Source organism: Mus pahari, chromosome 2 (genome assembly GCF_900095145.1).
Source record: "Mus pahari chromosome 2, PAHARI_EIJ_v1.1, whole genome shotgun sequence".
In the NCBI taxonomy this organism is placed as follows: Eukaryota; Metazoa; Chordata; class Mammalia; order Rodentia; family Muridae; genus Mus; species Mus pahari.
In genome coordinates, this window is record NC_034591.1 from 125227175 (window position 1) to 125241679 (window position 14505).

A 14505-nucleotide genomic window follows, 5' to 3' on the forward strand; every position below is an offset into this window, starting at 1 on the left:
ATGGGGGATGCTAAATATAAAAGGATGCTGTGATCAATATCAGGGAATGAGAAAAGAAAACAAAATTTTATAAAATGTTTAATTTCCAACTTTCACAGCCAGTCTTGCAGGAGAGCATTTTTAAGAGTTATCTTGACCAAACAAAAGGGTCCAGGGACTTTATAGCCCCCACTTGACCATTCATTCCTTGGATCTATACTTCCTTGGATGTGAGGTAAAACCATAGATTATCCCAGCACCTGAGGTAAGAGCTAAGATGTATATCACAGAGCACATAGGTGCTCCCTTCCATATTTTATTTCTGGATACAAAAGAATGAATATATAACTGTGTCTTAGTCCAGTTAGGCTATTGTAATAACAAATTACAGACCAGGGACTTCAAAGCAACAAGAAGTCAGTCTGGCCAGAAAAGCAGGTAGATCTTCAGGCAAACTGTAGTTCTTCACCTATCCCTCCATTCCAACAAGTCAAATTCTTGAGTCCATAGGAGACAATGTGGGGCAGCCTCTCCTTATTTTCTACCTCCATTCCAAGGGGAATAAGCAGATGCTTTTCTCCATCCTGTGGACCCTCATCCTTTTCTTCCTAGACCATCCCCATTTCTGAGTGTTGGCTTTAACTACCTAGAAACATATCCCTAGTGGCCTTGCCTATCAGGATCCTAGGAGAATTTTCTGCCGGACAATTCAACAGCAGAACTGAAGAACAAAACACTCGTTCAACAAAGACAAGACATTAGCACCTAGAATTCAATCTTCACAAATCCAGATGCCTACATACTAGCAGAAAAAGACAACGAACAACATCCAGGACAGTAGAGTTCCCTTAGAGCCCAGCATCTGAACCACAGTAGTTACCAAGTATTGCAACATAGCTGAAGCACAAGACAAAGACCTTAAAACAGCCTCAGAAATTATGGCATGGATCCTTAAAGAGGAAACAGATATACCCTTAAAAAAATCTATGGACTTCCTCTTTCCAGACAGTGCTGAGTGATGGGCATCTCTCGGCACAACTGGCACAAGCACTGCAAGACCGGGGGTAAGAGAAAACCCTACCACAAGAAGCAGAAGTGTGAGCTGGGATGGCCTGCTGCCAACACTAACACTGGACCTCATTGCTTACACACAGTCCAACTTCGAGGAGGCAATAAAAGTATTGTGCCCTGAGATTGAATGAGGGGAACTTTTTTTCTGGGACTCTGAGTGTTGTACTTGGAAAACAAGAATTATTGATGTTATCTACAGTGCATTCAATAATGAGCTTGTCCACAACAGGACCCTGGTGAAGAACGGCATTATGCTTATTGACAGCAAGCACACTGTACAGACAGTGGTTCGAGTCCTACTGTGCAATTCCCCTGGGCCGCAAGAAGGGGGCCGAGCTGACTCCTGAGAAGGAAGGGATTTTGAACAAAAAACGATCAAAGAAAATTCAAAAGAAATATGACGAAAGGAAAAAGAATGCCAAAAGGAGCAGTCTCCTGGAGGAGCCGTTCCAGCAGGGCAAGCTTTCGTCTACGTTGCTGCAAGACCAGGCCAGTGTGGCAGAGCAGACGGCTATGTGCTCGAAGGCAAGGAGCTGGAGTTCTATCTGTGGAAGATCAAAGCTCGGAAAGGCAAATAAGCCTCATTCATAGTGTAATAAAGGTGTTTGCTGTTCTATATGTAAACAAACAAACAAAACCAAAACAAAACAGCAAAACTCTACGAAGATAGAAACAGGAGAAGGAAATGAATAAAATAGTTCAAGACCTGAAAATGGAAATAGAATAAATAAAAAAAGCTCAACCTGAGGGAAACCTGGAGATGAAAAATTTAAAAGTTAAGCAGGAACGTCAGAGGCCAGGCCCACCAACAGAATAGAAGGTATGGAAGAAAGAATATCAGAATTTAAGACATGTTAGAAGAAATGGATACCTTGTTCAAAAAAAAAGTGAAATATGAAAAAAATCCTGGCACAAGGCATTCAAGAAATATGGGGCACTCTAGAAAGACCACATTTCTAGGCTGTAGCCAAGACTATAAATTCCTCTCTACAAACTGAAACCAAGGCCTCATTGCCGGAGACCTATACAACTTATTGGAGAAGTTGAGCCTATTGCTTACATAACACCCTTCCCCCTATGTTCTTGTGTCTTTGCTGTAGGAAGGTATTTTGTAGGCCACCAAAGGAAAACACAGAAACACCATGCCAGCCATAAACCCTTTCAGCAACAGTGGTACCTGTGAAATATATGCCAGTGAAATGGTACACAAAGCTTGTGGGAGAAGCCAGTCATGATCTTATTTGATTTAAGGCCCATTTTACATGATGGAATCTGTACCTGACACTGTTAGTGTCACCAAGAACCTAAGACCACATAGCCCTGGGACCTAAGGTAAAACTAAATACTGCTGTTCTAAAAAACAAACAAACAGACAACAAGAAACAATCAACCACATAGCAATAAAATGACTCCTAATGGCCTTCTGCTATACTCTTCTATCAGTGCCTTGCTCAGCCATCAGAAAAGCTTCCTTCTGCCGCAGAAGGGAACAGATACAGATACTTACAGACTGACATAATGCAGAGCGAGAGACCTTGGAACATTCAGTCCTAAATGGGATGTCTCCATCAAATTCTTCCCCTCAGGGACTAGAGAACCCTATAAAAGAGAAGGCAAAAGGAGTGTAAGAGCCAGAGAGTATGGAGGGTTATGGAGCAAGCAAGGCTCTAAATCAACAGGACTGATGCACAAAGTACATGCAGAGACTGAGGTAGCATGCACAAGTCTTGTCCCTGTCCACCCTAGATGGGGTCCTAGAGCTGAAAAGAAATGTGGACACATGCCATAATCCCTAACCCAGAAGCAATCTCCAAGCTGATACCACTTGCAAATGTGAATTTGATTTTTTTTCCCCCCAAGGGAGTCTCACTGGAAAAAAATTTTTTTCTTTGAAAACCTAATTTTATTTGTTTATATTTAAAATGTTATACCCCTTCCTGGTCTCCCTTCCATCTCATCCCCTCCCCTTTGCTTCTAAGGGGGTGTTCCCCTACCTACCCACCCACTTACGCCTTACCCCTCTAGTATCCCCCTTCTCTGGGGCATCAAGCCTCCACAGGACCAAGTACCTTCCCTCCCACTGATGCCAGATGAGGCAGTCCTCTGCTTATGCATAGTGGGAGTCATGGACTGACTCGTGTATACTCTGGTTGGTGGTTTGGAAAACCACTGTTAAGTGTAGGCTGCATGACCAGCAGTAGATGACTCAGTGGTTTCGTTGAAGGTCCCTTGTCCCACAATGCCGTGTCAGACATTTTGTAGGACATTTTATCAAATTATTTTGTTTTACTTAAAAATATATACATATATCCTCTTCTTTTCACCTTTTTTCCCTGCATGTCTTTTGCACATATGTTACAGCTTCCAGTTTAATGTTTTCATAGGATTCCTGAATATGAGAAGTTGGGTTCTGCTTCCTGTGCCCTCTCTTGGGTTCTTTTCCTCCTGTTTGTTTGTTTTGTCCAATCATATTGTATTAGTTTTTGTTTTGTCTCACTTCATTGTATTTGATTTTATTATTATCTTTTAAAAGCCTGTCTGTTTTCTAAAGAGAGACAGAAAGGGAGGAGATATGGGTGGGAAGCAAGATGGGGATGAACTGGGAGGAGTAGAGGGAGGAGAGGTATAAACAGGGTAGATGATATGAGAAAAAACTATATTCAAAACAAAACAGAACAAGACAAACAAAAAACAAATCAACAATGGGAAATTACTTCATATAGATCTAGAGTTTGAAAATTGTGAGATCAAGATCCTGGCAGGTCTGGTATCTGAGAAGGTCACGTTTCATGGTGCATAGATTGTTACTTCCCATTTTCTTCCTATGGAAGAATAGTCTAGCTAGCTTTATGGGATCTCTTTTATAAGGACATGAATGAAGACAATTTGACACTCATGACCTAATAAATTATACAAGTACTACATCTTAAATGAATGGAAAGCTTGAATCACAACACATGCATTTAGGGTTAGTATTTAGTCCTTTGCAAATAGCTTTTCACTTACTATTTCATGGTGTAGTTTCTGTGAACTATTCGAAATGAATGTTGTATCTAATTCATTTTGAAAATCTCTTGCTTATTCCAAGATACTTTCTCTGTCTCTAGTGGAATTTTAAGTACCTCACAAATACTGAAATGCTTATTTGATTTAATATAATAGTCTGTTTAGGAACCATATATTTTAAGTTCTAAAATAGAACTACCATATGAGCTAGCAATTCCACACTTGGATATGTATCCAAAATAATTTAAATAAGTATTTTGAGATGTATTGGTGCCACACTCAAAACAACATTGTACAAAATACCCAAGATATGGTATGATCCAATGCTCATTGACAGATGAATGGGTGAGAAACTTATACGTGATAGTAAGTTGTTTGTTTTTTGTTATTGTTTTCTTTTCAATTTGATTCAAGCCTGGGTCATCTGGGAAGAGGGGACTTCAACTGCGGAAAGATATCCAGCAGATTGTCCTGTAGGCATGTTTGTGGGGGGCATTTTATTAATTAATGTTTAATATGGGAGAGCCCACCCTACTGTGGGCAGTGACATCCCTGCACAGGTGGCTCTGGGTTGTATAGGGAAACAAATTGAGCAAGCTGTTGCAGATAAAGCCCACAAGGAGCAAGCATGCATGATCTCTATTTCAGTTCCCGCTTCCAGGTTCCTACCCTGCTTGATTTCAGTCAATTAGGGACTGAAATTGGGAAATATAAGCCAAATAAATCCTTTCTTCCACAAATTGCTTTTTCTCATGGTCTTTACTACAGCCTAATAAAGCAAACCAGGACAGTATAAATATACATACAATGCAATATTATTTTATACAACCTTAAAAATGAGGAAATGTGCATGGTAAATTTAGAAGACATTAAGACATTTAAACAAGCAGTAGTCAAAGGACATAAACTATACAATTCTAAGTATAAGAGGAAGACAAAATGATCAAACGTACAGAAACAGACAGAATGGTAGCTACCAGGAAATGGAGAAAGACAAAGGGGCCATTGAATATTTGTGTCACTGAGCTACTACAGTTATCAATATAGTAGTTTGGATTGGATGCGAAGGGGTTACTGTGTCAAAAGACATTGGGGCTGAGGAGATAGATGAATCAGTAGATAAAGTACTTGTTTGAAAAATGTGAGGATGGGAGTTTAGATGTCTGACATCCGCATGAGAAGCTGGAACATTGTATTGCATCGGGAGAAGGAGACAAGTAGATTCCCAGATCCCTGGGGCCTGATGGCCAGGTAGCATTGTTGAACCAGTGATTCTTCAGGTTTATAAAACAAGATGGGTAGTGGTTGAGGGTGACACCTGATGCCAACCTGTGGCCTCCACTTCATGTGTGCACACGTGCACCTGCAGGCACAAGTGAACATATTGCATGAACATGTGCCTACAATAAACACACAACACTACACATACATACAAAAAGTTCCTGCTGAAACAAATATACAGTAATAGCAACCTACACGTAATATAACGTGAAGACATTTTGAAAGTGAAGATGTATATGTGTGTTCTTTACTTGTGCTGATGGTATCATTGATGTGCTCTCATATCCAAACTCAATATAATAAATATTAAATTTATACATCTTTTGTACATTAGTTAACTCTTTTCCGAGACATGGTTTTAAAATGTAGAGATATGTACAAACATGTGCAGTTCAAAATAAATTTTAAAGTAATAATTGTTTTGCCCAGGCTGGCCTCGAACTCGTGATCCTCTGCCTCTGCCTCCTTCAGCAAATCCTACCGGCATGGATGGAACACAGGGCCCCCAATGGAGGAGCTAGAGAAAATATCCAAGGAGCTGAGGGGGTCTGCAACCCTATAGGTGGAACAACAATATGAACTAACAAGTACCCCCAGAGCTTGTGTCTCTAGCTGCATATGTAGCAGAAGATGGTCTAGTTGGCCATCGTTGGGAAGAGAGGCCCCTTGGTCTTGCAAACTTTATATGCCCCAGTACAGGGGAAGGCCAGGGCCAAGAAGAGGGAGTGGATGGGTAGGGGTGCAGGGCGGGGGGAGGGTATAGGAAACTTTCGGGATAGCATTTGAAATGTAAATAAAGAAAATATCTAATAAATTTTTTTTTTATAAAAAATTGTTTTGTGAGGATGAGTATTTTGCCTGCATGTATTATGTGTACTGCATACATGCCTGGTACCATGTAGTCCAGAAGAAAACACAAGATACCCTAAAAATGAATGGGTTACAAATGATTGTAAGCCCCCGTGTGGATGCTAGGAATCAAAACTGAGTATTTTGTAAGAGCACCTTATGCTCTTAACAGCTGATCCACCTTTCTAGTGCCATCCCAAATAACTTTTAAAAGAAGCTCAGTTTTATATAAATAATATTTTCTTGAGAGGAAAAAACTTCAGCATTTTTTTTTCTTGTTTCTCCTTCACTTGGATTTTCATGACTCAAATATACTGTAATCCCTAGAGAACATCTGGCTGTTTCATATATTTAACTCTGATCCTTGTTGCTTCTTTGGGGACCAGGATGCGCATGTCTCCCCACCTTTGTATGCTTTTCCCTGCCTGCATCTGTGTATTTTGGGACTCAGATCAAACGATGCATTTTCTACAAAACATTTTCTGAATTTCTCCCTTGACTCTCCTCTCAGGCCTGTCTGTACTCTGTGTGTTTTGAAGAGACTTTCACTTAGCACTTTCTTCTTTGCTGTAATTTCTCTCTCTCTCTCTCTCTCTCTCTCTCTCTCTCTCTCTCTCTCGTATCAGGATTGAAGCCTTTGGTGGGCAGAGACTACACTATATTCAGGTATTCTTAGACTGTTTCCCAGGGCCTGGTACAGTGTTGTGCTGAGCTGATTCATAAGAACTTATAAGTAGCAGATGTTCAATTTGAAGAGATTTTATGAATAGGATATTAAACAGAAATTATTAAAAGTTAAGTTATATAAGGGCACACATAGTTGTATTATTAAAATAGTATAACTATAAACACAAATATTTATTCAATAATTATAGATTTTATAACATTATAAGCAGTATATGATTATATTATAATATTTTATAGTACATTAAGGCAAAGATGATCCTCAGAACTGCCTAGTCCTAATTATTTTTCTATCTTTGCCAATAATACAAACTCTCAGAATCATTTACGTGTTCAGTGTCTGTCTAGGAATAAGTATTGAACAATTCTTCCCAATGCCATATTCAGTGAGATCACACTGTAACCTTGGCATTCATTATAGTGGAAGAATTAGTGTAAGACGAGCCAATGGACTGATATAAAGAGATCCATGATGGGTATAGAGGTGATGTGAGGAGGAGTTTTGGAAAACTTTTCTAGGCTTGTCCTGAGATTGGCAGGTATGGAAGCTTAGATGGAAACTCAGTAAAGCCTGCATGGTTCTAGCGCTCTAGGAGTTGAGGTCATGGTCAGTCATTTTGGCAACCATTTCTGTTTGTAGTGTTTTCTTAGACTACACAATAGGTGATGCACTGGTATGCACAATAGGTGTGCACTGTTCACACCTGTCAGAAATTTCTTCTGTTCCTTGGTTACCTTCAGAATCTGGAGATACCTTCTGTAGAGTGTCAGCTAAGGGAGAGACTGGCTTTTCCTGTATTTATTTTTAGCTGAAACTTGAAGACAGAGGCCACGGGTGACTGTATGAAATTTTACTTGCAAAGATGATTCATTTTGACTGCCATATGGCAGTATTATGATGCACATTTAGTTTTTTCCTAAACTGTATGATGTGAATATTCTTCTCTAACATATACAGTTAGTGACATGGTTGCTTTAGGCACTAGAGGGAATGCTTTAAGTAAGAAGTCAGGGGTTACATCTACAAAGTCATCAAGGGAGCTGCCGAGATGTGTAGTAATTTCTATTTCTGCTCCTGATGTCAAGGTTTAGAGAAGCATGGATAAGTAAGGCTCAGGAGTCAAGGTTGGGACCCTTATCATTTCAAAATCTATTTTCTTTTGTTGAATGACACAGGAGACATGTTTTGAATAATGGCACTTATATACTTTTTAATTATAGGTTTTTCAATGTAACATGTTCTGGTTATAGCTTCTCCTCCCATTACTCCTACAAGCCCCTCCCCACATCACTTCCCATCTTTACACAACCCACTTCTGTCCCTCATTCAAAAAAAAATAGACATCTAAGGAAATGCAATGTAGTATAATCAATATACTATGATAAAACAAAAGCAACCACATTGGAGCGGGACAAAATGAACAGGAGGAAAAAGAATTCAAGAAAAACCACACCAAAAAAAATAGATATAGATGTGGAGAGTCATATCTTCTAAAGTGAAAAGGATATTTTTTCTGTTATAAAATCATGCTTATATGTACAATTTGAAAGTGGAGAACTTAGTGAAGAAGAGGATTTTTCCAATATTCTCTATATTATTATGAGATAACTTTTAAAATGTTGGTATTTACCTATTTTTCTTTATGTATGACCCTACTGGCCCAAACCACTGGATTGAGTTTTAGTTGTGACAGTTAATATGTAAAAACATTACATTCTTCAGTAGTTTCTACCCATAAAATAAAAAACCTAACATTGTGTTTCTAAATATGTAAGTCTTGGGGAAGTTTTGATGTGATGGCTCACTCCCCTGGAACAGGTAGTTCATGATCTGAGAGACAAGTGTGTCTTAAACTATTACCACCTCCTGACTCACTGGAAGTTCTGAAACAGTTGAGAATGGGGACAAACAGGGTTCACTGGCTTTTGAGTGTTGCCGACATAAGAAGCTGTTGGAATTAGAAATATAGGATAAGATTGCCTTCTTGGGCCCCTATGTATTCAACAGATACCCCCGAAGACTCTAAAGAACCAAAGATGAGTAAGATTCAGCCACTGCTCACGTGACTGCTCTGTGCAAGCAAATAACTTATGATGGAGCAGCATAATTGCCACTCTAGGGGATGTAAGCAGAGATCTATGGAGCCACAAGAGATACAGTGATCCATTACTCTCAGAGCATGCTTCTGCTGGATCATTTTCTTTCGCCCAGAACAGCAACTTTATGCCAATTTAAAAATAAAGGAATCCAGGGGCTCAATGCTGTCCATTAGAAATACCTTTCATGTGTCTATCTTCATTATTTCTTCCTATGTCTTCATCCTAGGCTGAGGCTAAATTTTCCTGCACAAGTCTCCCCGGCATAAATAGTCTACCACTGCTTCTGTACTATCTTATATCAGATATTGATTTTTTTTTTGCCACCTTCTTATTGGCTTGGAGGACTCAAGGGGAGAAAACGTTTTCTGACCTAGCTTTTGGCACCAGCCCATTTTTGAGCCAGACTGTGTCCTGTGACATTGCCATTATCACTGGTCAGTTTCCAGTCACGTGGTTTTGGGTATCCCCTCTTGAGCTCCATGTGGTGGAGGTAGGAGTAAGGTGTGTCTTGAATGGAAGGGGGTGGGTACTATCAGATGTCCCCTAAAGGAAGGGCTTCACAGGGATAAAACGTTTATTTGATGCCTTCTTTGCAGGATGACAAACCACATAGACGAGAGTAATGAAACAGAATGTGCAAAATCGACATTCTGTCCCAAGGTTCTGAATGTCTGGGGATGGGTGGGGTAGCTAACAAGGGTGTATAACAGAAAAGGATTTGAGATGCATCCCAGAAAGCAGATAAAATGAATCTAAAAGACCAGTTAGACAGGCTAGGCTGAAAAGTTTGTATTAACCTTTGACATGCTAAAACAAAACAAAACAAAACAAAACAAAAAAAAAACAATGGCACTGTTAACGTGAATCTATGCTACCGTTTTATGGGTTTTATGAATACAGCTCTCATGACAGAAAGCAAGATGGATTTAGAAAGAGAGAAGGTGGACCATTTGGCAAGTGGGAGGGATCTGCTACCCCTAGGATACTGGCTGCTAGCTCCCAGTGGGCAGTGTGGCACAAATGGCTGAGGACACTGTCTGGAGGAATGCTCGTAGACTCTCAGTGTCTGATTACTGAGGGAGAAGGAGGGTGGCAGTTAGCACTTTATATTTAATGGCTCTGATCTCAGCTATAGGCAATGAAATATTACTAACGGCAGCCCTTCTTTTATTTTTTAGGAACAAAAGAGAAAATAAGCATTTTAAGAACCTGAAGGTCTCTTCTTATTTATTTACTATCACCACCGTCATCTTATTATGTGTTGAGTGGCATCTAGAATAAATCATATTTTAATATGTCTTCCTTATGTATCAGTAAAACTATAAAGCATTTATATTTGATCCAATATACAGACACCTGATTATTTTAAAGAAGGAACTTTTTACCTGAAAGTGTCACTCTGAGAGACCTGGAAGCCAAGCAGCGAAGCCATGGCCTGCCACTTGCTCTTTGGTCTTGGATCATAAATTTTTATCTCATTTTTCCCGACTTCACTTTTAAAGCATAATAATAGAAGATGTTAGATTGAACTGCCTCTTTTTAGATTTTCTCCTCTTAGTATATGGATGAATAGATTAATTTATGGTGCTATTAATCTGTTGCCTTTCACTAGTCATAAATTCAGCTCCGTGCTTTCAGGTGTGAATCTAGAGGGGGCAGAGTAAGAACATATCTTAGGCCACAAATTATGTTTTAAAAATTGGACAGGGATGCCTGAATGACAATGAGGAGCAAAATTAATAGGGGGATATTTACATGATTAATTTTAAATGCACAGCTGATCAATCTTGTCTTTTGATACATGGCAGGAAGGAAGGAGGAAAGCTGAGTTCTCTGAGTTAAGACCTGCACCACCTCTTTGAACTGATCCAGGCATTGGCCAATTCTATTTTATGCCCTTGACACTTACAATTCGATTTCTGGCTCTCTTTACTTGGTGTGTGTATGAAAGTATGTGTATGTTTATGGGCATGCATGTGTGTGTCTTTGTGTTTGTGAAGTTTGTGGTTTGTATGGTATTGTATATTTACATGTGTGCATGAGCATATGGAGGCCTGACGTCAACTTTGAGTATCATTCCTCAAGAGATATTCAATTTGAAGTGACTTTTGAGAAAGAGTCTCTTATTGGTAGCAGAGATCATCACTTAGGGTTGAATGTCTGTCAAGTTTAACTCTAGTGCTCCACCTGTCTCTGACCCCACACGTTTGGATTAGGATCTTATGCTGCAATGCCTTCCATTTAAGTGGATTCTGGGACTTGAACTCAGGTCTTCCTGCTAACATAGCAAGAGTTTTATTGATTGACTTCCCCAGTCCTCTCAGCTGCTCTGTGTGTGTGTATTTATTTGAGGCGGGGTTTCTCTGTAAGTAGCTTTGGCTGTCCTGTAACTCACTCTGTAGACCAAGCTGGCCTCAAACCCTCAGTGATTTGCCTGCCTTTGCCTTCTAAATGCTGACAATAAAGGCATGCACCACCAACTTCCAGTAGAATGCTAGACTGTGTTTGAAATGCCTCTGTTTTGATATTCATTTCCCCCTTGTTCTTTTTGCAGTGTGCAATTAGAGTATGACTTCCAGGTTACCTTCTTGTATTCTTGTCTTCCTTCTTCCTCCCCTTCTACTGCACACTTCTTTTATTTTACACATCCCATTTGTCTATGAATATTTTTGTAAGTTGTCATCTCTAGTAAACGCCCATGAGTTTATTTAAATTGTGGATTGTAGTATGTCTTTCTGTTATTTTATATGCAGGTTGGGTGTCTCTAATAGACAATCTGAAACTTAGGTGCTGGTGTGATTCTATAGCTACAATCTCTACTTGATGTTTATCCAAACTGCTTAGGACATGAAATGTTCCCAGCCTGGGAATTTGTTCTGATTTTGGAACATATTTACATGCATTCTGAGATTACACTAAGGATGGAACTGGAGTTTCAACAAGAAACTTATTCTTATTCCATATGTATCAGCACCAGACAGTAACATTAGATATTTTGAATGCATCTGCATTTTGACTATAACTCATCACTAGAAGTCAAGCAGCCTCGATCTGAAAAGGTTTCTAATTTGGAATGTTCCTACGGAGTTTACTTTTTCATCTCAATTATTTTTGTGTGTGGGGGGGAGTTTACGTGGGAAAAAGAAGCATGGTTACTTCTCAAACAGACAAGCAAATCAAGGGTGTGCTATTCGATTATGGAAATATCTTTCTCTTCTCCAGTACCTCTGGACATGCATGATCTTTGCTTCCTGTGGCAGTGGCACTAACTTGCATTTTCAATGCTCTCTATCTAACATACAGTGCATCAGGTTCTGCTTGTGCTCCTTGGCAATGTTTTATTCATTAGAGCATTGCCACATGGAAATTATCTTCTTACTGCTTAACAAGCTGTACTAGAATGAACTTATTTGTTAAAAAACAAAAAACAAAAAAACCAAAAAACAACTCAGACTAAACCAAGGCGAAAGGATGGAGTGATTTATTTCGCTACCTTTGGCTTAAAAAAAAAAAAACAGGAAGGGGCACCACTTGAGCCAAGAGTCAGTTCCCAGTAGGCAGAGCTTTCGTCCCCAGGTATTCTTTAAAAGCCAGAATCCCCAGTTCTCTCATTTTTCTAGGTTTACATTTCTCTATAACATTTATTGCTACCTAACATACTTGTTTATTATCAGTCTTCTTCCACCAGATTGGAAGCATCATAATAATGGGGGATTTATTCAATGCTGTCTCTAGGGCTCGAGAACCATGCCCAAGACAGTTGAAAATTATGACATACCTTCTTCGTAATACAAGAAAGGATTTCTGTCTATGTTCTGGACATTCAGTGCAGATGACATGATGAGTATGGGTTACGTGTTACTTCATATCTTTTTCAGACTGCTCATGAAGCTAGGGAGGACATTTCAGAGAGGCTGAAGGAGACTTTATGTGGTAGAGTAGTCCAAGGTAGAGAAATGTCACAGCCTTTCCCTTAGAACTCACTACCGTATGTAGTTGGTAACTTCAGGTTTATGTTCTGGTCATTGGAGTTAGGGGAATCTTTTGTGTTTATGAAATAACACCATGTACAGACTTGTAATTTTCAGTCACAGTAGTGTGATTTTTTTTCTCAGAACACTAAAAATTTTCTAACATTTACTGTTTTTTACTTTGATTTTTTTTTATTTTAGTGGAAAATTTCAATGTAAATAAACTTCCCACTCTAAATCTCAATGATCTAAAATATTCTCTTGCATGCATTCATTGTAGAGGATATTATTTTATATAAGAACATTTTTATACAAGTATATATTATATATAAAGCATATTCACTGTCTTAGTTACTATTCTGTTGCTATGAAGAAACAGACACCATGACAATGGCAAGTCTCATAAAAGAAATCATTTTTATTGGGGGCTGGCGTGCCATTTTAAAGGCTTAGTTCATGATCTTCATGACAAGAGGCACACAGGCATGCTAATGGAACAATAATTGAGAGCTTTACATCCTACCTCCTGATCTACAAGCAGCAGGCAGAGAGGGAGGTGTCTGGCATGGGCTTCTGAGACTTCAAATCCCATCTCCTGTGACATACTTCCTCCAACATGGCCACACCTCTTTATCCTTCCCAAATAGTCCCACTAACTGGGAGCCAAGCTTTACAAATATGTTTCTATGAAGGGCATTCTCATTCACATCACCACATTCCTTCACAGTCTCCTCTCTTCCCTCTTTTCTGTTTCCTCTCTTCCATCAGCTCCTCTTATGTTGGTGATGCCAAGTCCTGGGCTTAGGTTATCTCGTCAAATCAGCATAGCAACTCTGCAAAGTAGGTAGTATTTCTTCCTTGGCCAATGGGAGTAAGGACATGCTGATAGGTTAAATGACTTCCTCAAAGTCATAATGCTGAAGAAAAGCATAGTTGAGACTTGAACACAAAATAATGAATTCCATTGTTCATTTATTGGTCTAGAACTCTGTGTTGTTTTTCAGTGGGGAGTATTATACACAGGTAGAAACAAAGATTAGTGCAACTAAGTGATTACTGGGGATTTATGATGCAAAAGAATGAGCTTAGAAAGCTACGTGATGATGGGGCCACGTATAGGTTTGTTTATGTGCTTGCACTGGCACCACATTTTAAAGGGAAATGTTAAACCAAAGAGATTTCTGGGAAGGAGAGGAACAGGGAGGAGAGGATTGGGAGTAACTTGCTTGGAGAAAGGTTGTTTGTTCAAAGGGCAAAGAGAAGTATGGGCATGATGTGTTGTTAGGATGTGATGCATAGTTGGGTACCATAAGAAGAAACTGACTCTTCTTGGTAAGCATCTCCTTATAAGCTTGGGACCTGGGGTAGATCTTATGTATATCCTAGTTTTTTCCTTACCTCTCTTTGGCCCTCATCTCTTCACTTCATTCCCTTGTCTGTTAAAGTGATATAATCCCACTCTTATGTTAGAATTCATTGAGGTGACACATAAGAACCCCCGATCAGATTACCTATAGCAGCGCAAATGCCCAGTCAACAAAAGTGGTTTATCAGTGCTATTGAT

At 39.3% G+C, this 14505-nt stretch overlaps 1 pseudogene; it reads left to right on the forward strand.

Annotated features, from left to right (window-relative positions):
- Positions 1-997: 997 nt before the first annotated feature.
- On the forward strand, positions 998-1629 carry LOC110317064 (annotated as a pseudogene).
- Positions 1630-14505: the final 12876 nt, after the last annotated feature.